General features: G+C 42.7%; 1 non-coding gene across 1 annotated transcript; it reads left to right on the forward strand.

The window, feature by feature from the left end:
* Nucleotides 1-23,706: 23,706 nt before the first annotated feature.
* LOC111755082 (U6 spliceosomal RNA) lies at nucleotides 23,707-23,811 on the forward strand. Its single transcript, XR_002789676.1, has one exon. It is a non-coding gene; the product is annotated as a U6 spliceosomal RNA (small nuclear RNA).
* Nucleotides 23,812-27,182: the final 3,371 nt, after the last annotated feature.

Below are 27,182 nucleotides of genomic sequence, written 5' to 3' on the forward strand. Positions count from 1 at the left end.
CTTAATTTTTATGAGGGTTGAGTGGCCCAGACATTTTATTTAATTAGAAAGTAATTGGACAGAAACTATAAAAGTAAACATTTATTTACCTGCTGTGGGATGGGTACTGTTACTTAGTTCTCATCATTAGCTGCATCTCCAGTATATACATCACAGAAATAAGTAATTGTTTTATAGGGCACATAAATGTTAAACGATGCAGGCAAAACTTTAACTGAGGTTTCACTGATTCAAACATTTGTATCTTTTTGTAACATACACACCCTCCTGAAGAATACAAGATAAAAGAATACTTTGCATTATCATACAACAAGCGTAATATTTAAGAGAGGAATTTTTAAAAATAAGAAATTTTGATAGGGTCTTTAGACTTCAAAAATAAACCTAAATCTAGACAGAAAACTTAAGTTACAATGAGTCTTTACTAAAAATCTCTATTGGGCACTTATGGTATGTAAAGTGTCCCCAAGTCTCACATGTTTGAAGGGGACTGGATGGTGGAGGCGCTCTGCCCACCACGGGATTCACTGCTGAGATTCATCCCTCTGAAAGTGCTACTAGCTGGTGGGTCCTGGTTGCATGAGGTGGGTCGCTGGGCCCTGGAGGGCAGATGCCCTGGCTCCTCCCTTCGCTCCCGCTCCCCTGCTGTGGGACGCACAGCTCTCCTCTCCCGGGTCCTTTGACCACACTGCTTCTGCCTCGGTGCCAACCAGCCAGGAACGGAACCCACTGAAAATGCGAGCCACAATAAAAACCTCCTTTCTTAATGGTGCATGTTGAGTATTTCATCCCAGCAACAAGAAAGTGACTTATAAAGGCACCTTTAGGTGGTTAAACTTCTCAGGGATGGCCCTGTGTATCAGGAGGGCAGATTTTCTTCCTGCCTAGGCATCCATGGCTTCAGAGACAAGGGAGCGAACCTGCTAATTCATGCCGCCTTCCCATCAGCGCCATCAGCTGTCAGGGCACTTTCACACTGTAATGGAAGTTCGAGGGGTGCGTAATCTGGGTCCCGTTCTGCATTCACTGGGCTATCATTAAAGGACTGTGATATGCATGTGTTGTTTTGGTTTTACCTTTATAAGGTGAGTTCTGCTTTCTACGAGGTTCTGGGTTTTGTCATTTGAGAGTGTCACTGTAGGCAGTTGAGACAGCTTGCAGAATTTGCTGAAAGTGGAATTTTGTTTGCTTTATTTAAAAAAAATTCTGAAGGTTCTCCTTACCAAATCAACAGCAACGTCAAGGATAAAACATCTGTGCATTTAATGCATAAAATAAAAACCTGAAAGCCATACATGCAAAGACAGGGTCATTGTTTAAGTGCCAATGATATCACACTCCGGGACTGGAATAAACAAGCCGTCACTGGAGACTTAGGGAAGATTGTCTGCTCTGAGGAGAAGGCTTGTGTGCTGCATTGGTCCCCCCAGCAGTTTAAAAGAAAATTTGCCCCCCAAAAAGAAAAAAAATAGTTATATAGAATCCTCATCTCAAAGGTATATGAGAAATAACTTCAGCCTCACTTGGAGATAAAGCAAATATATATATATCTCAAATCAGTACAGGAAGATATGCTTCCTGTTGGATAATGCTTGAACATTCATAGGAACTATAATAAACGTGTAACTCACAGCACTGCTTTAAGTTGATGCAGGGAAGGAGACTCACTCCTAACATCGATGATAAAACTTGGCCTGCAAGTTTTAGAAAAACCTAAATGCGAACCACTGAGAAGTGAGAAGCAAGTCGAACGCTTGGGGAAGTTTCTTATCCGTAACATGAGGGTCTTTTTATACTTTTTACTACATTATATCTTTGTTTTAAATGCCCCAGTACGCTAGCATCACCAATTCTAATTTATATGCTGTGAAGATACAAATCGCTTTTTGGAATATGATGCAGAGATTTTGAAGTGTTAGCCCGAAGGACCCCAGCTTGCACGGTAGCCTGAGGAAAGGACGCCAGGGTGGTGGGCTGCGTTACTAACTTGTTGACTTTTCCTGGTTGCTTGCAGTCTGAGAGAGGAAAGAGTTGTTCTACCCCTCTCCGTCAGCCGTGAATCCCCACGGACGATGTTGGAAGCACAGACTAAAATCTTCAGTTTGGGGACCTTGGTAAGAATCCTGTCTCTTCTCATCTTCTCCTCAAAACAGGTTTCTAGGAGCCAAAAGACCATTCCTCTATTGCATGCAGCTGCTGTGTGGATGCCTTCAGGAAATCTGTAATTTTGGAGAGCTGAGCTTTTCTGTTTGTGGTGAGCATCTCTATCACTGTCCCCTGGACAGCAGTGATTGTTAAGTGTCATCGGTCACAAGACGTGCCTTGCGTCAGATCCATCCAAACAGGAAAATATGTGCCCCTGGGAGTTAAGAAAAGATGGTAGGTTTGGGCTGTACGTTCTCCTCTCTCTTCTCTAGAAGATCTGCTTCGTGAGGGCAAGATCCAGGGTCTGTTGTAAGGAGAGTGCTATTTTTATCACAAATAGAGTTTGGATATAGTTAATTAAATGAAAAATAATGAATGAATGAAAATTGTCCTAAGGCAAACAATCCTTAAGATGGGGAAAATGATGATAGAAACATTGCCAGTAAGGAAATAAAATATTTTGTAAGTCACAGCACAGAAAATGAATCTAAAGTCAGTCAAATTGATTAAGATGGACTTCTCTGTTAGATTTTTGTAATGAAATTTAAAAGCTCAGAGTCCAAATTGAAAAGGCAGCAAATTTTGCAATGCAGAGGAATATTTTGTTCAAATTAGCATATATATCTCACAGGATAGATATAGATATAGATATAGTCAGATGAGGTTTAGTATATATAGATCTTTATTCTTTAATGTTCTATTCACTCTTTGTTCTCTTGACATTATCTAATGAATGAGAAAGATCTTTAAATTCTTAACCCACGTCACTAGGAAAAACTTGAATACTTCCTAAAGATTAATTTAAATGTGGGAGGGAGGCTACTAGTGGAAAGATCTAAGTGGTTAGACTTGATTTATAAATAGGCTGTCCTAGATAAAAAGGAGCCAGGAATCAATGTGCCAGATAAAAGAGACCAGATGCTAGGGAAAGTAGCCCTATTTTCTAGAAGGCCCTCCTGGGGGGTAGAAGGGCCTGGTGAGCCATCTTTCCAATTGCTTCCCCGAAAATTGGGAGCAATCAAATGCACCACATCTATGTTTGGGTCCTGGTCAAGGTTTAAATAAGTTATATTTAAATATATTCATGAATAAATGCAAGAGCCCCTATATTTTCGATGACATTCTAAACTTCTGCATCTATTTGGAAATTTCATTTTTTTAAGAAGGAAAAAGCAGTTACGCAAAGGTGTACGATCACAGGCCCACTGAAAAGGAAGCGCTTGCAAAAATACATCTTTGTGAATATCTTATAGGAAATTCTTCCAAAAAACAAGTTCAAGTTACACATTACAAATCACGTTGCAAAACCTCTTTTCCTTATGGCATCCAATCGCTTGATTATTAGGGATGATGAGCCCTAGCTTGAAAGGAGAAACTTAAATCAAGGACTTTATTTTTATTGCCAAGCGGAGATCTGAATTCATATAATAAGAGAGCAGTGGGGATGGGAGATGACAGAATTCATTAATGTGCCAAGGATGTGGCCAACTTGTCTACAACTAGTTAAAAGGCAAATACACAGATTGATCATTTTTCTTTCCAGGACTGTACGTCACAATACACATGGCCTGTTTCCTAAAACCTTCTGTCTAATGTTTAATAGATTGATGGAACTTCAAAAACAGCACTCCCGAGAATCCTGCTAGACAAGAAGGGACATGAAGATACGCTAGGTTAGCAGAGAGACTGTTTGCAGTCTGAGCTGGGAAGAATTAAACGCCTTGCTTCACATTTTTCCCATTAAGCTAAAACTTTCCTTTGGATTCAAAAGGAATTGTGGCTTGAATCTGAGATTTTAAAAAGTGACTGGCATAAAGTGTTTGATTTAGTTTTTATTTTTAGAGAATTTATTTTCAGATTTGTGTGCAGGAAGGAGTAACTAGGATTAATCGGCACAGTCTGCAGTGAAAGACCAAAGGTCACTGTTCAGCTTCCCCTCCTTGAGAGTCCCCTAGAGCTGAGGCCATGGTGTCCACCCAGTACAACACACACCCAGCTCTGCTGGTCCCAGCGTCCCTCGGACTTGACTCCTTCCCAAGAGGGCTTGCAGGGAAAAACGAGGTGGAGCACAGGAAACCCTGAAATAGGAGTTATTCTAGGGCAGGGTGTCATCTTCAAAGGCCACAGGTCATTTTCAGGGAACTTTGTGAAATAATACCTTCCTGGCCCTGCAGGTTCTGAGAAGGAAACCTTGGTGCATTATTTGAATGAAAATTAATAGACTACTTGTTATTCCTTAATTGTCCACCTGCTGTGAATGTCATGTTTTTGTCCCACTCCCCAGCCTTTGTAACTCACTAAAATTTACCTCCTCCGTATCTTAGGAACAAGCATCGCCTATATTCAGAGTGTTAAAATTATGCCTGGGGAAAAATAAATTAGGTAAACGAACTATTGTCTTGAAGATCTAGATCATTTCCCGATACACAACTAGCAGGCTTCCACACCTCCTGTTGGTGTAAATATGCACAAAGCCTTATGCACCAGGACACCCAGAGCAGTCTCTGCAAAAGTGAGAGCTGTCAGTGGGACTCGGTACCTTGGCCTCTGGAGATGCTGGAGCAACCCGGAACGAGTGCTTCCATTGGCTTCCGTTGTCTGGCAACCAGATTCGACCTGACTTGGGCAGCAGCTGGCCCCGGCGTCACCATTGTCGAGGGAGGACTAATTGGTGAGTCACACACCATTTCCCTGAAGGGCTTGCATTGTGAAGTTGCTGCACATTATGTGTGTTTTGAACTGCATATACTTCAATGCACACTGTTGCGGATTTAAATTATTTACATTATAAAATACTCCATAACCGGAAGTTATTTTTTAGTTCAATCGTTCAATTTTTGCAACAACTCTCCAAGGCAGGAAGCTCAGTTATTTTGGAAATGGACAGGCTATCCACAGAGATGTTGAATAGCACGCTCAAGATCACGGCACTGGTTAAAGCTGGGCCAGGGCCAGCGTCTAATCTCCTGACAACTGCTTTGGCTCTCGGGGGACGCGTGTCCTGTGTCTGTTCCCACTCTGCTCCTGTATCATTCAGTCTACGCAGTTGGCTTCAAGGTATCCAATGGCACGAAAGAGGAAAATGCACACAGCCCAGCTCCAGCCGAAGCCAGCACAGCTCCAGGGCCTCAGTTTCCTCATGGGCACAAGTGGAAGATTTGCGCAAGTGGATTTTAAAACCCAACACGGGTGGCAGAGTGCGGTGGAGAGCGCGGCCCACGACCGAGGGCTAAATCCTGGGCTTCCCGCTTCCCAGCTACGTGACTTGGGAACTTTATGGAAACTTGCTAGTTACCAGTTTCTCAGATAGAAGCCAGAGATGCTAATGTTAATTTTGAAGCAATCTTGTGAAGAATAAGTAAAAGAATATATGTAAAAGAATTTGCCAAATGGCAAGCAATCAGTACATGTCAATTACTTCAGTGTTAACACCTGTCACGCTCCAGCATATACATTATTTTTAATAGCAGTTTAATTATTATCTTGGAAGGCATTTCTAGTTTTATTAACTTTAAAGAGAAAGATTTCAATATAGTGAGCATTTATATGTTCAAAAGTGACTTAAATAAACACAATATTTTTATTTGTAGGACCTTAGCACCGATTACTTCTTCAGGACTTAACCCAAAAAAGGACTTGAGATTTCACAAAAATGTGAGTATATGTAATGTGCTCATCTTTTATTTCTAATAGGAATTAAAAAAAAAACACAAGAATTCTATATATCAGAGCAGTGGAGTCTTATTCCATAGGTTTGTCCTCTACCCTACAAATAATAAGCAGCAGGTTCACGCAGGAAAAAACTAATAATGATCTTACAAAAAACAGAGCATAGATAATAGGTACTAATAATTCTGCTTGCCCCACTGCCTCATTAAAACTGGGAAGCAAAAGTACATAATTTCTTTTTTAAAATGATTAACGTTTATTACTGAACAGTAGCATCTTTGGAAAAATTAGCCCTAATTGTCATCAGAAGGGAAGCAGTCATGAAGCTACCCTGCCAGGAGGAGCAGCTTCCCAGGTACAATGACTCTGGAAGCCTGAAGGGTTTGCAGCAGGGGAAATCAGATGACAGAGAAAATCAGATACCAGAAAAGTCAGACAGAAGAAGCTTTCTCTTTTTCTGTTTGCCTTGTTACAAAGTAGAAGCATTTGGGTAGCTTTTTTAAATTTTAAATTTTTGTTGTAAACATATATTAATCTGCAGCATCCTTTCAGGTCCAGGTGCCATGTGGGGAATGATTGATGCCCGGGGAGGGGAGGAGGGGCCTGCTGGATGGCTTCCGAGCTGCAGACATGCAGAAATCGCGGGGAACACCTATTTCCTCGGAGAGTCGATCCACACTGAGAGTCTCATTCTATTTTTGTTTGTTTGTTGCTTCATACATCCGAAGTAGTATTATAAGCAGTTTTCAAATAAACATAATTAATCTTTGACCCTATCAAAATAACTACCCAATTAGCCTATCTATATTTTTGTTTACAAAAAAACAACACCATGTTTAATGTATGTGGTTCAATATTGTTTATGTTCTAAACATGTCCTAATTCACTACAAAAGGTTTTTAATTTTTTTATCTTGTTTTATTTTATAAAAGGAAAAATGAAATATTAGAGTAAAGGTACATTTTCATAAAGTTCATCTTTCATTTTAAAAAAATTACTGCATGTATCTCAGTATAAGAACATGGAGATAAGATCCAAGCTTCGTAGAATGCACATGGATAAAAGAAGCAGTAAATATGACACAAGATATCAAAATAGTTGTTAGAGTTGTTTTCAGAAAATTTCTTAAAAACCACCCTTTTAACACTGGTTTTGAGTGCTCAGATAAGATTCAGATTCCCAGGAAAGTCAGTATTTCATTTTTGTTTTCCCTGTGTTATGGACAGCTGAGTTAGATAAAAAATATTATAGGCAGACAGGGCTGGGCCCTGGAAGGAGCCAGTGCAGAAGCCCAGATACCTGCAGCTGTGGGGGAGGCAGACACCCCGCTGTGGGCCAGCCCTGGAGACACCAGGTCAAACAAAGGCACCCACATGCTTCCCGAGGATAAGCATCAGGGAGAAGGCTGAGGAGGGATCCATCACCTTGAGGAAGCCGGAGAGCCACTGCCCCAGCCCGACAGGCAAAGGCCCTGTGCGGTGCTCCTGCCTGCTTGCTGTGTGACTCCCTTCCCATCGGACCCTGATTTAATTCATTTTACCTGAGCAATCGCACTCGAAGGTTCACTGACTATCATGGTCCTGTGCCACCTCACGCCCACCTTGCAAGTTCCCATTTTTCCCACCACGGACCCGCCTCACCTTGTAGATTTGCTCTATAAAAATTCCTAGAAAAGGCGGGGTCCTTGGCAGCCCACTCGGGAGACCTTCCGTCTTTTTCTGACAGAAGCTTTCTTTCTCTCAGTAAATATATACTGTTGTTCCCGTCTGTTGTTCCTAAAACTCATTCTTCAGTCTTAGAGAACACCAACTCATCCTGCACATCTAGCAGGCTGGGAGTTTCTCTCCTGTGTCACCTTCTACTGATGGTTCTGGCACATGAGGTTTATTCTAGGGTGAAGCTGGTCAGCCTCGGGGAAATCCATCTTAAACTCCCGACTGTAACGTGCCCACTCGCAAAGGCTCAGTGCCTGCTCTGTGGTGAAGAGGAGCACCCTAGGGCGGAGCCTACCTCAGATCTCCAGGGGATGAGCCCTGCTTTTGAAACTGGGGTTCCTGAACCGTGAGCAACAGGAGCACAACCTCACAGCTTTGGGAAGAAGAAAAGTCATACAAGTTCCACGGACACCTAATCCGATTCCTGGTCATAGTTCAGTCTCCAGTTTTTCTATTGAGCTTAATTCTCAAGGAACAAGGCACGGGGGCCGGATATGTAACTCAGAGGCACAGAGCCTGCCTGGCAAGCCTGAGGCCCTGGGTTTGATTCCTGGTAACCCCTCCCCACAAAAAGCAAAGAAACAACTTCTTAGATTCCATATTCTGGGTCCTACCTCCAGAATGATCAAAATCCAGACCCTTGAAACACAAGCTTGAAGACCTTCAATAAGCCCGGTGAACTTTACTTATAATAATTCAAGTCAGAAATAAGGGCAGAGTGTGAGTAAATGGCGATGATCTATTTCCTTAAAAATCCCAGTACCAGTCTTGACCTTCAACTAACTTCTCCCAAGATAAGCAATATTATGACCATGTCAGAATTTAGAGGAGGAAAAGTTATACAAGTCATAAACTTATAAATCTTATGATTCTTTCATTATGCATTTATTATTGGATCAAATGCAGAGTCCACAGTGGATTAGTTTAGCTGATTGGGGAATAGTGCCAGCCAGGCCAGAGAGCCCTTTGGGTGTTTGGAGCTGAAAGTTAGCAGAATCTTGGAATAGCACAGAGTAAAGTTAATTATATCGAAGCATCCACCGGGATATGCCATTGGCCCCTACACTGCTCTTCAGCACTAGAACATAATTCCCACTCGCCATGGCAGGGGGTCAAAGGGATTATTTGTGGACGCCTCTCGATACATGTGGGGCCATTCATAGGCATCAAGCCACTGGATGTCTGAATTTTAAGTGGAGACTTCGTTCATGTTTATTTCATTCTTTGATATGTGTTTGCTAAAATTGTGTTTATTTTTGACCTGGTTCCTTTATGTCAGTTGAGTCTTAACAAATTGTAACAGAATATACCTCCCACATGCAGCTCACTGCTTGTCACACATGGTGTCTGATGGGGACATTTTTCACTGCTGGTGACCAGTTCAGCACTCTGATAGTCAATGGTGCTCAAAGCCCACACTAGTACATGAATAGAACAAGAATTAGAAATTTTTCAGTAAAAATTTTTGTTAAATAAATTAAGTTTTAGTTCATTCATTCGACTATTGACAGGTTACCATCCCAGAATTTCCACCACAGAGGTAAAAAGCTGTAAGTTCCAACACTCCGGGCAGATGCTGAAACTCCACTCCTCCTATCCACCTTCAGCAAACACGGTAATTGTTACACTACACACCACACATGAAAGAATACCCCCCTCGGGCCAAACTGTGTCTCTCACAAGCTACACAAGGTTATTTTGGAAAAGAAGTGATCGAACTGTACACGTTACACGCCAGAGCTGACAGCAGCAGTTAAAAAGAAAAAGTCCTGAGTTGCACAGCTCTGGCCTCTGTTCATTTTGTGATTATTATTATAAGTCAAAAGTCTATAGCAATAAAAATGACATCACGGGAACAATAATAGCCATAGTGCACACCAAATATTGTCTCCAACTGTATTAACAGGGCTGTTCATTGCAGGAGGCTGGGTGGGGAGCCTGGGAGACGAGCTGACTCCATAAAAGGCCAATAAGGAACAAATCATGGCCCTTCCAGCTCTCACCAGACCCCACGGCACTCAGAGGAGGCATTGAAATCTGCTTTACAACCTGAAAACTGAATGCCAACTCATGGATGAGATTAGTCAACACGATGTTGGAGGGAGATTTAAAAAAAAACCCGTTCAGGATATAAAGAGAGCGTGTCATTTTATTATTATGAACAATAACAATAGAGTTCCAGCTTCTGTTAAAGTAGGTAACATATTAGGTCAATAAAGGAGTGGTAAAGACATGTCTCTGTGCTCGGCTGGAAAACATTTTATTGTTTCTGGGAAAAGTATCATTAAAAAGACAACAAATTGAAAGTCTGAACTCAACATTTGGAAGAGTCTTTAGACCACTCATCCTTTATCTCTTTACATAAAACACATAAAGGCCCACCTTCAGCGAACTTCAACTCATTTATAAAGATATAGCAATATACAAATATATAATGTTCATCAAAATCATATACAAAAAGGCACATTTTAAAGATTAGACAAAGGTGCATACAAATAGCAGCGCAGATACTCCTTTCTGATAATGATCGCACTGCTCCTGCCAGAGCATCTGGCATCTCACTTTGGAACCACTTTGCAGTGTAAACATTGGTGGAAGACAAACTCATGGTCAGCAGCGACCAACATCTACCCAGTACTACTCATAAATAAATTTTAAGCTCAGGTACATTCTAAACTAGTTACTACAGAAGAGTGACGACAACTCTATGAATAGAAAGACCCCAGCATAATAGTCAAACCAGACTAACTCTGAAGGTAAATTCTGGGAATGACTGAAGAGCAGACTGGCCTCACCTTTAAAGAGACCAAGAGAACTACATGCATGTTCTCAAGCAATGATAATGCATACTAGTAATGCAGGGAATCTGGGCTTAGGATTCCTGGCGCTCAAATCATCTATTTATTAGGACATTTATTAGGACAGTAAAGTCTTTTCAATATAAGTTCTTCAGACCCTCGAATTTAGAGTGAGGGAGCATTAACATTTACCTTCCTGACTCTTTGCTGTTAGGTCATACAGACATCAGGCAGAGAGTCCAGTGAAGGTGGCCCCTTTTATCTCTGGAGAGGGACTTGTTCACACAGTGAAAAGCTTTACCAGTGAAGGGATTTTCTACTGATGAAAGCAAAAGTATTTTACACTTTTCTAGCCTAATTCAGCTAGCATATGATCTGAAGGAAAAACCTTCATTTGTTTCAGATATTAATTGATTTTTGTTTATTAGTACAGCTCAGCATTTTCCATTTCATTTGATTAATAAGTGGTCTTTCCTTAAAAACTGTTATCAATACTTGAATGTTTCAGTCTTTAATCTGGCAATAGGAAGAATCTTAAAGGATTACAAAAGATACATTTGAAATATTGACTCATTCTTGACAACCAAGATTGTCTGGAGCCATCATATATAAATGAATGCTTTTGTGTCAGGATTCTACAAAGGCATAAAATGCAAGTCAAATTGTTACATTTATAATGAGATTGATATCACCTGAGGCTCTATGAAACCTTAAAAAGAAAATACGCAGGAAAAAAATTGTACACCCCACAATTTTTAAGTATTTAATCTTAAAAATCATCCAATAGTCGTATGGCCTCAGATTAATGCAAGAATATTATGGACTGAGATTTAAACCAAATTGGTTGTGTATGCATTTGCTTATCACCCAGTCGGCATGGCAGAACTCCATCTTATTATGTTTAAAAGTATAAATCTCAAATTTGTACGTCATATGGATGGAATGTATCCAGCAATAAATATGCAGTTTAGAGGAACCTTTGCAGTGCTGTGGAATAATTTGGACAGCTGGTGTTATTGGTTGATCTACAAGGTTTTTGGTGTTCTTATCAATCTGCTCTTTTACACTTAATTTAAATTTAGTATAAATATTCACTGTCAAAAAATTAAATTGGGGGAAAATGATCTCACATTTTAGCTCAGGATACAAAGTCAGAATATTAGCAAAGGCAGAGCACTCGAAGGTGAGTGTTCATGGTTCCAACTGGTTTGGAGACAGTGGGAGCGATAATTTGTTTTTGTTTATGCTGGCTTAGATGAAGGTCTAAAATGCAAAGGAGTATATTCTAGCCGCCAGTTCTGCGGTATACATGCTCTTTTTATTAGAAAAGATTGTTAAATTACTAATAGCACACAGCCTTTGCTGAGGGCTTTCTACTTTCAAAGCATTTACATACCTGCTATCTCACACCAGCCTTGGAGGGTTAGAACCCATTAGATGCAGCAAAGGGAGTCATGGTGCATCATGGCAGCGCTAGAAGCCAGCTTTGGGTGGTGCAGGTAAGGAATGAGGTCGTCAAGCCTCTATTTTTCACATCCTGGAATATTCATTCTTTGCAGTGTTTGTGGTGCATTATTTTATACAATAAACACGAAGGAATTTGTCCCTCGTGTTTCCCTGGATCTTCGCTGGTATGGCTTCTGCAACCCTCTTGGACTATCTTTGTGAAATCTATTTTTTATCCTTCTTCCTTCTTCCCTTTGTCTGAGATGGGGTCTTGCTATGTGGTTCAGGCTGGCCTTGAACTTATCTATGTGTCCCAGGTTGGCTTCAGACTGTGGAGTCCTCTTACCTCAGCCTCGCGAGTGCTAGGATTGCAGGCGTGTGCCACCACACAGGGCTTCTTCGTGGAATCTTCGGTCCCACCATTGCTGTACTGACCCAGCACAGTGCCTGCCACGTGTGGTGATGGTCCTGTTAGACCTACTCGACACAAGACACTGAGTCCCCTTGCATCTGTCCTTGTCCATACAAAGCGGGGTAGCGAAAGGGCTCATAAAGTGACTAAAGAATCTCCACAGGGAAACAGCAGGAAGACTGTAGGCTCAAGAACATTTTGAGTGGATTCTTTCTGCAGAGCTCCAAGAAGGGTCAAATTGGGCTACTTGAAATCTAGATGCGTGATTCTATCCAAAGCAGAGAGACAAGCTAATGAAAAATCTTTACATACTGTCTTTCAAATAATAAATGGAGAGTCAGCTATTCACAAATGCAGAGCGGGGAGCTGAAAACATGGGCGCCCCCGTCAGAAGCACACAAAGCCAGGAAGCACACAAAGCTTTACCTGTAATTAAAAGGAACAACAGTATTCCGACCAGTTAGCAAACCTAAGAAAGGTAAATGCACTGCAGGGGGAGACCATGTGACCCAGGAAGTGGAGACTCAGTTCTGCTCCTCCTCCAGGACAAACCTGTGTGTGTGGTTCTGTCCTACACTTGGCCATGTTTCCCTGACACACCCCTGAGCTCTAAATTGAAAGTGTATGTCCCGGTAGTGGGCGCGTGGGACATTTGTCTAATTAAAATCATAGTCTAAGGCCGTTGGGAGAACGGAAATGTAAGCTTTTAAGGGCTCTACAGTTTTAAGCAAAGAGAAGCTGTTGCTGTTCTGTGTTCTAAGAAAACCGACATTGACCTGGACATTAAATGCAGATTAGAAAAGTAATGAAGAAAGGCCGATGGCTTGCAGGTGGCAGCCTGGGCTGTCAAAGCACAAGGTCCTCGGGGTCACTGCAGAGGGGGGAGGGCCCTGAGGCAGGGAAGCTCCTCAGAGCGAGCGAGTGACTATCAGTCCTTACTGGGAAGTATTACCGATCACATTACAAATAAGCCAAAAAGGACTTTTCAGTAGGCCTCCTCCCCCCAAATTTGTATCTTCTTTAGAGCCTATCTTTAATTTCCATATCTTACTTCATATATTGGATTCTATCACTTAATGCTTCTCATTTTTGCTTTGTATAACGCATCGCTTGCCTGACCAGATGGCAGTGAATCAGCCAATAATTACGGAAGGCGCATCATAATATATTAACATCCTAATGACTTCGTGCAGCTCTGCTTCCAAAAATTGCAACCAATAACAAAAATACAGAGCTGACCTGGAAACAAGGCTGTGGGATGGCACGGACACTGGCGTGGCTTTCCGCAGGCCCTTCTAGAGGCCGCTGCCCCTGGCATGCTACCTGCCGCGTAGGATGGACACGAGACACACACAGAGAGACCTGCTGCAGACTCTGAGGGAGGAACGGGCTCCCTCCGGCCCTGCCTCCGGCTCCGGCTCCGGCTCTCTCCCCTACTATTTATTCCCTTTCTTACCACCACTTCATGCACATACACATGACGTCATGAGCCTGCTCACCCATCGGGTGCACAGTGTGGAGCACCGGAGCATCCAGTTGGGTGGGATTACTCTGGGGATCGTAGGGCCACCCAGGAGGCCACCCTGGACCCGACGGAGGCCAGGCAACGGAGCAGACTGGCACACGACCATCCTGAGCAGTGTGACACCCACCAATGTGAACCAGCAAGTGGTTGTCAGTACAAAGTATGCAAATTTGAAACCCAGTACTTTCTAACTTTTAGGGTTTTTATTTGCTAAAACAAAAACTCAAATAGTTAAATAATCCGATAATACTACAAGATTTATTACGAAGAGCTACGTTCTCCTGGAGTTTCTCTAGAGACAGTAGCTGTGGTTTCTTTTAGCTGGCTCTTTTCTCTAAAGAATTCAATTGTTGAAATTTCCCTTGTGAACTATTGTCGACTGAATGTTCCCTATGTGAACAGCGAAAGACTGAGCTCACCTTCCTCCCTCCGTCCCTTGCATGTCCTGTGCCCTGCCATCTCGGCTTCCTGGTAAAGCCGTGTGATGACTTGCTGAGCTCCGTGTCTGCTGAGCTCTGTTACCCTGTGGTTACCACTCAGACTCAGCTCAGGCTGGAGTCGTGACCCCCGGGGTGCTGCTGGGACAGAGCCCTGAAAAGACAAAAATTTAAAATCCTTGTTTCAAGAGCTGGCTGGTTTCCATGGTATAAACACTGGAGGCCTGATTCCTTAAATACCAAACTCGAAGGAGATGAGCACATTTACTCCTCATGCACTGTTTGCTTGCTCCAGTTGTGTGGCTTACAAAGATGGAACAGCAGGCCCCATAACATACCGTCCTCCCGGACAGATGCGTGTCGGGTATTCTGCGCATTTTTTGGAATCTGCCTGCTGCATCCCTCTCTGGCTGCTTTCCGCGCCTGCTGCAGCGTGGTTCTGGAGTCCAGCACTCCTCCCGAGGAGTGTCCTCCCGGCCTAGTCTTCTCTCCTGCATCCCACGTCCTGCTGTGCTGAGTTCTGTCCCCTTTCGGTGGGACACTTCCTCTGGTGGCCTGTCAGACAGCTGCGGGTGCTGGCACCTCTAAGCTTGTCTTTACTGGGCCTTCACCCTTGGCTGAGGGTGGAAGCGGCTGCACAGTTCCACTTAGAAGGAATTTCCTGCGGGGTGCTGCAGGCCTGGGGCCTCCTGCTTGGTGCTCAGTGTACAGCTGGGGGGTGCAGTGGAGCCCACCACTGGCCCTGTGCATGGGACTCTTTCCTGTCCTGAAAACTCTGAGGACTTGGTCAAAATATTTACTTGGAAAAGTAGATCGCACCCAAGCTATCAACTGAGTACTCTTCCCTCCGTTCCAATGCAGCAGAGGAGGGCGAAGTGTGGAGCAGAGTGCGCCCTTGGAAAACTCATCAGCCCCACCATCCCCGCACCCCAGAGTGCAACGCCTGTAATTGTTGTGTGTGAGTTAAGACGGAGAGGAGGGGAGGTCCCAAGAGTAAGTGCAAGAGGTTGTCATTCAGCCCATGTTGCAGGGAACAGCATGTGGATTAAAGAAAGGAAGAGCGTAACGGTTTAGCCTGAAAAGGAGGGCAGTGATTTTCCTGCTGACCGTGAAGAATGAAAGCCAGTGGGAGTGGCTTTGTACTGCAGAGAAGGATAAAGAGAAAACACGAAAAATCCACAGCCTTACTTCACTTCTGTGTCTGCTTGATGTCTTAAACAGTGCTTATCGTTAAAATAATACATGACCAAGAATAGAAACTCCGAGTGTCAACAAAGGGATATCACAAATCAGAATTCTCAGCCAAGCGAGGTGGTGCGGGCAGCCCCGGCGCTCCGGGAGGCCGGAGCAGGAGGACCCTAAGTGCAAACCTGGCCTAAGCAACTAAGCAACCTCGGGAGAGAGACCCTGTCATCACAGAAGTAAAAAGAGGCCTGGGAGTGTAGCTCGGTGTTAATGCTCTGAGTTCAGTCCTCCAGTGCTGCCAAAAAGAAAAGTTAAATTCTGCTCCAATTTACCGAGCCACGGTTCAGAGGTCTCGGTTTATCCTCCTATAGAAAGTGAGCAGCACATTTAAAGTACTTAAAGGATACCAAAGTCACGAATGCGTAACAACGCTACTCTGTGACTTCAGCAGCCAAGGGATGGCCACGGGTCCCTCGGATCCGCCTCCTTCCCGGATGGCTCCGGCTTTCCCTCGTGTTGTCCCGGGATCAGCAACCCAGAGTCAGAGGCTGAGCGCCAACCGGTGCTTGCTCTTACGTGGCTCATGAGCGAAAATGCTGCCATCTCTGTAATGCGGAGGAAATTAAAACAAAACATGTTTTGCAACGTCAGACTTTGTAAAATTTAAACTGCAGTGCCCACACTCCAGTCCCACCTCACACAGCCTGCCTTGTTCACTTATAGATGCCCCATGGCAGCGTTGCTCTGCCCGGGCCCTGCCAGGCTTCTGAAGCCCGTGGACCTGCTCCCTGGGCTGGGCTGACTTCTGGCGTGGACTGTGTCACTCAGTTCTCTGTGAAAACAAGAGATCGCTTGGCCTTGAGACCGTGAGTCACAGAGGTAAAAGGGGCGGCCTGGAGGGGAAAAGGACACAAGAATGGTGGACCTCAGGGAACTGCTGGGTATGGATTTGGGCGGCGGAGAAGAGACAGACCACCGAGACAGGCTGTGACCGTCCCATGTCAGCCCCAGAAAGCCAGCTCGAGGACTCGCCTTCTTTCCTTCGGGAAGGAAGTTGGGAACTGCTGAGGGCTTGGAGCAGGGCGAGGGTCTATTTTAGAAGATCAGTCTGGGGCCCGGTGTGGAATTCACGTGCAGTATTGCTAGCAGGCCAGGAAAGCTGCGAGGAGACTGTTGCAGTAACTGTAAGACAGGCCGTGTTCCAATGAAGACACAAACTCTACAGAGTGAACGTACCACTGAGACCATTTCCGAAGTTCTGAAAATCAACCAACAGTTTTAGTGATATTGTATAAATAGGCCTTAGAGCCCATGATTTGTATCAGATGAGTTGTGCATATGCTACTTATGAAGTTCTGGCTCGCTCACTTGCAGGATGGCCGGCTACCACTGAAAATGTTTTTCATGTAGCAAACAGCCCAAGCGATGCGCTTTGCTGGGCACTGGTCTCTGAGCGAAGCTGGAGCAGGGTACCTGGCTGTTGATTATTTCTTTGTGTGTTACTGCTAAGCTTAAGGCTGAAGATAGGCAGTGGAGGCCGCAGAGGCTTCTCTGTTGTTTCAAAGGCATAATGTGAAGTGCTCACCATAATGTGGTTAAAAATCCTAAATAGCAAGAATGCTGGTCTCCTAGACGGAGTAATTCTAATTAACCTTATAAAAAGGAGATTTGTACAGTATGTGGAAAATTAAGGATATAAACAACCATTAAAAGAAAACCTAATCACATTATAATAATTACGCGCAACTGACCCAACAGGCACATAGCAGTACCGTATGTTAAATGCCATCATAAATAATATAAAATGGAAATACTGCATTGTGCTCCTATTCAAAACTAGTATTTTAAATTATTCTTTTAAATAGCCAAATAAGTTGTTCCCGTAATGTGAGGATTTGAATGTGCGTGCTGTAGTCACATTGCAAAACACAAAACAGGAAAAGCTAGGCTGACAGTAAGCTAACTTGTGTTAGGCTGAGAAGTGTGGGCAGAAGAGGTGGGCAGGGCGGCAGGAGTTCCCGTGCACATCATGCCTCTTAGCACGCGGTGGGACAGGGCAGGGGAGAGTTCTGTTCCGCCCACAAGGGCCGCTTTGCCTGTTTCTCCTTCGTGGCTAATAATGGCCACTCTGGTGATGGGCGTGTGTGCGGTGGCTCCGACTGACCCGGAGCAGGAGGCGCCCGCTCCTGTGTGATGTGGGCCAGTGTCCCCTCACCACTTCCGGCTCAGCCTCCTCTTCTGCCATCCTGGTGCTACCAGCTCTGTGCTCCAGGAGCAGACGGCTTGACTGTGCTTAGGGATTTATGCTTGGCACCTGGAGAATACTAAGCATCGCACAGTGGACCCCTGAAATTCACGGGCATTAGGTTCCTCAAGCCCCTGAGAATTTTTGAAGCACCACAGATTCAGGTGTGGTCAGAAAATGCCCCTATATATGTCTGTTTGTGTAGTCGAAACCCTAACTGTGCTATGTCTCCTGCAGTTATGTGATTTAATTTAATAAAAGACTATTGATAAAGAATTAGAAGGCATTAAATACGGGATAACAGGTTGGTCAGTGTAAACTGCACTGACTGTTGTTTGAATGTACGCACAGAATAATCAGAATTCTGCGTGGACAGGTGACTGAGATATTAGACGCCTGTGTGGAGCAGGAGAGATGAGGTCAGCAGTCCACGAATTAGTCTTTACAGGAAGAAAGATAGGATTAATGGGTTTTGTTTGGGGTTTTCTGCGTCTACGTGGGGGTAAGGAAGCAGCCTTAGCTGACCAGAGCATTTTCCCTGAGAACCGAAGAGACACAAAGGACAAACGCTGAAGGACGGCGAGGTCTGGGAGCAGATGAACTCGGGTCATAGCCCAGCGCGGGCAGCCAGCGGGGTCCACGCAGCCCCGAGCCGGGCAGTGTGCGCTTGAAGGCCACACAGAGAGCTTTGCGATGAAATTCTATTTACTCTATCACCAAAACTCCAGCACATGGAGGCCAAGAAGATACTTTTCGGCTCTATATGGCCAGTGGAATAGAAAGCCGGGAGGAGGACACAGTCAGCCTCAGTGCTTCCCGTGAAGCTGGTTTCAGACACTTGCAGCCTTTAAAAGTCCTCTCTACCCTCCGCCAAGGGGGAAGATCCCCTGTTTTACCTTCAAATCCACCTGTCATGTTGTTTTTAAAATGTGGACTGCTTTCCGGTAGTGAAGAGCTCACATGGAATTGACTGCACCCCTAAACTATGAAGTTACTTCATGAAAGCTCCTTGTTACTCCTCTCCAAACCGGGAATGCTGAGCATAGTTTTCTTAAAGAAATGCCTGCTCATTTTAGGTCAAGTTAAAATTGCAGTTAGACGCATTCACCTCTCTCACTCATTATGTGGTTTACGTCACAGGCAGCGGGGTGCAGCTAGATTTATGGAAACGCGTTCTATTTCCTGTGAGCAGACCTCAGCTGTTGAAGCAGCCCACCATTTCTTTCCCGGTTTCCGCTCAAATCGTGATTATCACTGGGATGTAATCACACAAAAAGAGAGTCTGGTGTCACAGTTTGCAGGACACGAAATCTATGGTCTTAGTTGCATAATGTGCGTCTCCCACAGGAAGATGCTGCTGCTGCTCCACGTGGATACACGGCGCCCGTGTGTGCTGGGGTGTGCAACCTGAGAATCCTGAGCAAGCATTTCTACGAATTTTCAAAAAGTTGTGTTGTGTCCTAGACTGTGTCAGTTGCCAAGGGCCCACGCACGCCTTTGCCTGAGTGTGGCTGTCAACAAGTGTTGGTGTAATGGGAAATGCTTTGACCTAATTGTTTTTCAGATTCTTCCTAAATGACACAAGTGACCTAGTAATAAATAGGTTTTTGGTGAAAAATTGACTTTCATGCATTATACATTAATGCAATACATTCAGAAGTCACTTTTGTGATAACACTGTATAAAAGTACAGTTGAAGGCTACTTGGACTATACATGAACAGAAACTAACTGAAATGTGTTCAGAGAGATGGAAGCTGATCCCCGTGAACATGGCTGAAAGCCCCTGTGAGTTTGGTGAGGTGTCGCCTCCGAGACTCCCAGGGCAGCCCGGAGCGGAAGTGAGGCTGGCCACCGTGGCAGTCCAGGCCGACTGGTGTTTGTGCTGCTTCCTCCTCGGTGTTCTGTTCACTGGATCAGAGTCTGAGGGGTTTCAGAAGAAGCCCGCCAACAGGTTTGTTCTGTGTGCGGGTTGAACATTACTGGAAAAGTATTGATTTCTCCTGATGAACAGACAGGAAGTTCAGCCTAAGACTGCAGTAAGGTTCCAAAATACTGACTTCTGGAAATCACTCACATGAGTGCCCTAGTGTGCAGATGAAGGGGATTTGCAGCTTTTATCATGTTTTTCCTTATATTCTGTGCCCTTGGAAATTATGTTTCCCTCCTGAGTTTTCCCAGTGATGCCATCTCAGTCACCCTTCAGCCCACTTGTAGGAGACTGTGCCATGAGCACAGGGACATTATTCTGCCCACTTCTGCAGCCCCAGGCTCTGGAAGTGCCAAGAGACGATAGTGTTCAGCTCACTGAGGCTGCTTTGGGTATAGATGGTGGTGATAGATTTATAGGCTTCAGTGGGCTCGTTCCTGGCCAAACTGAAACACCCTGTACAGATGTCTACCGGAGTTTGAGAGGGAGCTGGCACATGCTCTTGGAGTCAGGCGGGAGACTGCCGTCATGATTCTTCTGAAAAATGTCACTGTCACGATGAATGAAGGAATTTTGAGGCTTAGCTGTGGTTTTTGTCTCATTCTCCTGAGCTCTCTTTGCTCACTGATATTGAAATCATTTCTCACCCCAAAACCTTCTCCACCCACTGTCTCCTTTCATTGCATCTTCATGGCTCACTGGTTCTCTTCTGCATGTTCTTATGTGTGTAATTTCCAGAGCCTCTCTATTTCCTCTTGTATCACACACTTCATATCTAGAATATCGTAATTCCCTGTCATAGTGGCCACATTCCTGGCTACTGTCCATTAAGCAAACTTCATTTTCTGTTTCTGAAGATACAGGCCCATGTATTCGTACTTATACTGTGCAATACTTCAAATTTATTAATGAAAAGTAAACTCAGTCTTGTCCTCCCTGGACATGTCCTTACTCTGTTATTCTTTAGTTACTTACCTATAAATTGAGCGTTGAATGAAAATTTTTCATACATAAGGCTGGATGGTAGAAAGAGGCAGGAGCAGTTGCTTGTAGTTCATCCCTAGTGAATGCAAGTTCACTTTTTCTTCAAGTTTTAAAATACAAACATTTGGATTCTTTTATGTGTTAAGATTGGAACAGCTGGAGTAAGCGGGCAGACCGACATTGCTAACAGGACCTCGTGCTTCTGCATACAAACTTGAGGAAGGAAAGCACGTGTATGCAGCAGCAAAAAAGCCACCCCAGCCCCACACGGCAGAACTGACCGGGCTGGGAAGGCAGCTGACGTGTGTCCCACGCTCGCTGTGCCAGGGACAGTGAGACGGGGGTGGATGCTGCACCAGGGCTGGATGCCACCACACCGAAGTGGCAAACGTCAGTGGCTACCTGAAAGGCACAGGGAGCCCAGACAGCTGTGCTCGGAGGCTGGGAAGAGCTGGACCGTGTGATAGCGGTCACCTGCATCCAGCACACTTCCAGCCACAAAGCACGTCCCACTTCTGCCTCTCCAGAAACGCTCGGTGAGAAGGAGTCACCGTCACTGAGGGCGAGGGGGCAGCAGGGCACGCGGGCTCAGCCTTAGGGACAGGGTTCTGTGGTGTTCCACCAAGCTGAATTGAGGAAAAATTGTAAGATCTTTCCACGTGTTTTCCTTAGTTGAAAAACAGAAGAGAGACAAGAAGCAATAATGACCCAGAACCAAAAATAAATAAATAAGCGAGGAAGTAACTGTTGGAAGCATTGCTGAGCAGAGTGACGCCCGGGGGAGGGAGGCACAGAGGAGCCGGGCGTGTGGTGTGTCCCCGCAGAGCAGGCAGCTGCCTGGGCAGGTCCGTGAGCCCTGTCGCCCTCGGCTGCCTTCTTCTGGAAGACAATCAGTGTCTGTTCCGGGCACAGACGAAGACATTGGGTAAGGAAAGAGCACCCAAAGAACTCGCTCCAAGGAGACGTTAAGCAGCGAGATGGCAGGAGCACGAACCCAGCCTGATCAGGGCGGAGTGGAGGAGCCCTGGCTTCTAACTGTTCTCAAACCTCCTGAGGGTCAGAAGGCGACACAGCCGCCTGGGACTGGGAAAGCCACTTGGCAGTAACAGATGTGATAACTCAAGCAAGAAATATGAATTCCTTGACAAGCACAACCCACCCCTCGTAAGAAACTAGCCCTACATTGACGAAACTGAAGCCATTATATGTGACTTAATCCCACAGAGAAAAGCCTAACTTCTAAACTACTTTTAACATTGCCCTAAGCTTGTGCTATATAATTGCATTCGTCTTGGGCACTGGTACCGGGCGGATCACATCCTCACATCTTAGCCCCGTTCCTCCCCGCTGCCCTCCCCGTCCGGGCCCACCCCGTCTCCGCCCCACCTCTGCTTCCTAGTCTCTCCCTTTTATTTTTCTCTATAAATTATTTATATTTGGGGTCCCCATGTAAGAGAGACCATGTGATATTTAACAGTCTGTGTCTGATTTATTTTACTTAGTATTATGATCTCTAGATGAAAAACTCTGAAGCTAAAGTGAATTTTATTGGATCTTTAAGGGCAAAACAACATCAAAAAATTCTTTCATAAAGTACAGACAGAGAACATACTTCACTACTTAAAGTATTAGCAAATCAAATCTAGGGAAATATTAGCAGGATAATACCATGATCCACTAGAGATTATCCTCTCCTATAAATATAAGCCTAGTTTAACACATGAAAAGCATGTTCAGGGAACAAAAGAGAAAATCCATGTGATCATTTAAAGATATGTAGAAAACATCTAGTGGGAGCTTATACCCATTCATTTAAAATCAGTGACAAGTGACGGGAGTAGAGGAGAACTTCCCCAAGCTAATGAAGTGTAGCTGTGAGAACACACACGGCTGGCGTCCCACTTACCGGTGAAACAGTCTACACTTCTTTAAGTTGGGTCTAAGAGCAGGAGCGAAATAAGCAGACCTCATTCTATTTTTATTGTTTATGTAGAAAATTAGTTATGTATCTATCTACCACAAGCATACAATCGAAAAATAAAATCCATTTATAACCATGCAAAAATATGAAGCAAGAATAAATTAAACAAAAATATTCAAGACTTTGTACACTAAAAACTATAGTATCACTGATAGAATTTTTAAGAAACTATGAATAAATGGAAAGAAGCACCATGTTGCTAGAATGGCAGATTCAGGCTGTTACCACACAGTTTGTTGAAAAGGTATTAAGGTTACTTTGCTGTTTATAAGAGCTGCACCATGGCGGGGTATGATGCTTGTGTTAGGAGAAGTGGGATTAAAGGTGTAATGTATTCTGTCATACTTTTGTGAATTTTCTATGAGTTTAAATTATACCAAAGCACACTTTTAAACTATTGCCTCCAAAATGGTCAATAAATACACTGTAGATCTCCTATAATCTCAGTAGGCCCTAATAGACATTGCTGTAGGGATTAAACTGACACTCAAATTGATATGAAATGCAGAGGACTTAAATATTTCACCCTGAGCAAAGGAGCAGAGTTGGAGATTCATGCCACCGAATTCCAGGGGTTCATGCAAGCCTACCATAGCCAAGGCAGCATGGCACTGGGATGGGAAAGGAACAGAAAAAAAGCCAGCATAAAACCACATGCATGTATTTGGTCACTGGATCCAAGGCAAACAAGGAGGGAATGAAGTATATTTTTAGCAGATAGTACTTAAAAACTGGATACTAATATGCAGGGGAAAATAAAACAAAAATGAAACACCTTTAAGCCCTGTATATCATACCCCAAAATAAATCTGAGAGATCTAAACGTAAAATCTGTAACTACAAAGCTTTTAAGTGCAAAGGTAACTCAGAGAGCATCTGAACTTGGATCAAGCAAGGATTTCTTAGACAGAATAAAACAATAACATTAACAGAAATGATTGATAATTTAGACTTTATCAAACAAATAAAACTTCATACTTACTAAAAGGTGTCATTGAACTTCAACACAGTAAATAGCCAATCCATAGTGTGAGGAAAGACCCTCAAAAATATGTATCTCATAAAGCAATACTGTCTAGGAAAAATAAAGAACAAAAACAAAGAGACAAACAATCCAATAATAAATAGACAGGACATTTGAACAAATGCACAAATGGCCCGTAAGAACTTCTAAAAAGTCTGCCCATCATTAATGGCCAACAAATTGCATGTTAAACCACAAGAAAACCCCGACAGTGCTCGCTTCGACAGCACATATACTAAAATTGGAACGATATAGAGAAGATTAGCATGGCCCCTGTGCAAGGGTGACACGCAAATTAGGAAGAGTTCATATTTTTAAAAGAAAACAACTTTCAACCCAGACTGATTTTCCCAGCAAAACTGTCTTTCAAATTTAATGGAGAAACAAGATAATTCCATGACAAAGAACAACTGAAGAACTTCATATCTACCAAACTAACCCTAGAAAGAATATTGAAAGGAAAAATGTTCATCATCATTACTCATTAGAGAAATGCAAATTAAAACCACACTGAGATTCCATTTCACTCCAGAAAGAATGGCCAGGATCAAGAAAATTACCAACAACAAATGCTGGAGAGACTGTGGGAAAAAAGGAACTCTCCTGCATTGTTAGTGGGAGTGTAGACTGGTGCAGCCATTGTGGAGGTCAGTCTGGATATTCCTCAAAAAGCTGGGATTGGAAGTCCCATTTGTTCCAGCTATTCCATTCTAGGCATATTCCCAGAAGAACTGAAAACATCATACCACAGTGATATATGTGCACCCATGTTTATAGCAGCACAATTTGTAATAGCCAGATCTTGGAAACAACCTAATATAGCAATAAAAGGTCACATCAAGAAAACAGAACAGGCACAAATAAAACAGAACAGGCACTAAGTGTCCATCAACTGAGGAATGAATAAAAAAGTTGTGGTATTTTTATACAATGGAATACTACTCAGCTAGAAAGAATGATCACATTGAGATATTTATAAATAAATGGGTACAGTTTGAGACCATACTCATAAGCGAAATAAATCAAACTCACATGTACAAATACCAAATAGTTTCCTTAGTGTAAGAAATGGTAAGAATACATACAAGTATGTGCTAATCATTATTCCCCATTATATTGCTTTGAAGACTTATAATGTTTTCATTCATTAATTGGAATGGTTTTATTCTGGGTTGTTTGATTTTATTTTCTGTGATGGTATGAACAGCTATTTTGAAGAAAACAAGATCCTATAATAGCTAGTGCTGATTTAATATCATCTTGTTTTGAAGTCCCACCAAGCTTTTGTTCTTCTGTCTCCATCGGTTTTATAATGTTGTATCTTATTGGATTTTATTAAATGTGATAGTATAAACAAAATTTTTTATAGACAAGGAGATAATATAGAAACCATTGTTCATTTTCTGTTAGTTGGTTCTGAATACCCTGTAATACTTTCATTCTCTTGAATGGTTTTACGCTGTCTTTTTATGTTTGATACTATAGTATATGAAGGTATACTCAAATATTTCAAGGAAAGAGACACCATGGTAGCTACTGTTATGTCAGATTGTCTATGTTGCTTCAATTGTTCTGTTCTGACCTGTGTTGTTATATCCTCCTTTATCTAAATCTTTTTTAAAAAATAATAAAAAGAAAGACATACTATAAGAGATAAAAATGACCACAATCTCCAGAACAACAACATAAAGAAACCACCAGGCTGGACAAGAACTTAAACAAAGGAGGAAAGCAGGAAATCAACAGCAGGAACACAACACGGCAAAGTCAAGCCAGCACACAGCAGTGATATCCATAAAGGTAAATGGGCTCAATTCACCTGTCAAAAGAAGCAAGTTGACTTAGTGGATCAAGAAACAGGACCCCACAATATACTGTATACAAGAAGCACATCTGACTCAAGAGGAAACTCGTAGATTAAAAGTCAAAGGACAGAAAAAAGTATCCTATGTAACAGGAACCCAGAAAAAAGCAAGGGAAGCTATTCTCTTTGTAGACAAAGTGAACTCCAAACTTAAAATGATTAAAAGAGATAAAGAAGGTGACCACATACTTGTAAGTAGAAAACTACAAGAGGAAGAACCAACCATTATAAATATGTTTGCATCAAATACAGGAGCACCCAACAATGTAAGACAAATACTAATGGACATGAAAAACCAAATATGCAAGAACACAATTGTAATAGGAGACCTTAACACCCCACTGTCACAAAAAGATAGATCAACTAGACAAAAAGCCAGCAAAGAAATAACAGAACTGCATCACACCTGTGAACAAATGGACTTAGTGGATGTTTACAGTGTTCCACCCAACCACATCAGAATATACATTCTTCTCAGACGCACATGGACATACTCCAAAATAGACCATATATTAACTCATAGAACACTCTTAAGTAAACGCAAGGGAGTGAAATTATCCCATGCATAATATCTGATGATAGCGCACTAAAATTGAAAATCAATGACAAAAAAATCCTGCATAAATACATGGAAATTAAATAACAACCTTCTGAACAACCACTGGGTCACGGATGAAATTAAAGAAGAAATAAAACAATACCTACAATGCAATGAAAATGCAGATGCAACATACTGTAACTGTAGGATGCAATGAAAGCAGTCCTAAGAGGGAAATATATAGCAATAAAAGGTCACATCAAGAAATCAGAACAGGCACAAATAAACAAACTAATGCTACATCTCAAGCTCCTAGAAAAGGAAGAGCAAGTTAAACCCAAAGCCCATAGAAGAGAGGAAACTATAAAAATTAAATCAGAAATTACTGCAATTGAAACAAAAAAATACAAGGAATTAATGAGTCAAAGATCTGGTTTTATGAGAAAATAAACAAAATTGATAAATCTCTAGCTGACCTTATCAAGAAAAAGAAAGAAAAAACTCAAATCCATGCAATAAGGACTGAAAAGAGGGAAATTACTACAGATCCCATGGAAATTCAAAAGATCATGGACACCTACTTTGAAAATCTCTACTCACATAGGGTGGAAAACACAGAGGAAATGGACAGATTCCTAGAAACATATGAACTACCAAAGCTCAGTCAAGAAGATATAACAATTTTGAATAACCCAATATCAGCTACTGAAATAAAAAATGTGATTAAATATTTACCAACAAAGAAAAGCCCAGGTCCTGAGAGATTCACTGCTGAATTCCATAAGAAATTTAGAGAAGATTTAATGCCAACATTCCTTAAACTCTTCAATAAAATTGAAAGAAAAGCAGTCCTCCTTAAGTCATTCTTGGAAGCAAGAATTATCCTGATACCAAAACCAGAGAAAGACCCAACCAAAAAGGAGAACTATAGACCAATCTCACTAATGAACATTGATGCCAAGATTCTCAATAAAATACTGGCAAAAAGAATGCAGCAAGTCATCAAGAGGATTATACACCATGACCAAGTGGGATTTATTCCAGGAATGCAGGGATGGTTCAACATATGCAAATAAATAAATGTAATACACCACATGAACAGAGCCAAAAATACAAATCACATGATCATCTCAATAGATACAGAAAAAGCTTTTGATAAATTTCAACACCTGTTCATGATAAAAACCCTACAGGAACTCAGAATAGACGGCATGTACCTCAATCTCATAAAGGCCATTTATGACAATCCAACAGCCAACATCATACTAAATGGACAAAAACTGAA

This window comes from Cavia porcellus, unplaced genomic scaffold (assembly GCF_034190915.1).
Source record: "Cavia porcellus strain 051 isolate PalLab524CR breed Dunkin Hartley unplaced genomic scaffold, mCavPor4.1 scaffold_12, whole genome shotgun sequence".
Classification (NCBI taxonomy): domain Eukaryota; kingdom Metazoa; phylum Chordata; class Mammalia; order Rodentia; family Caviidae; genus Cavia; species Cavia porcellus.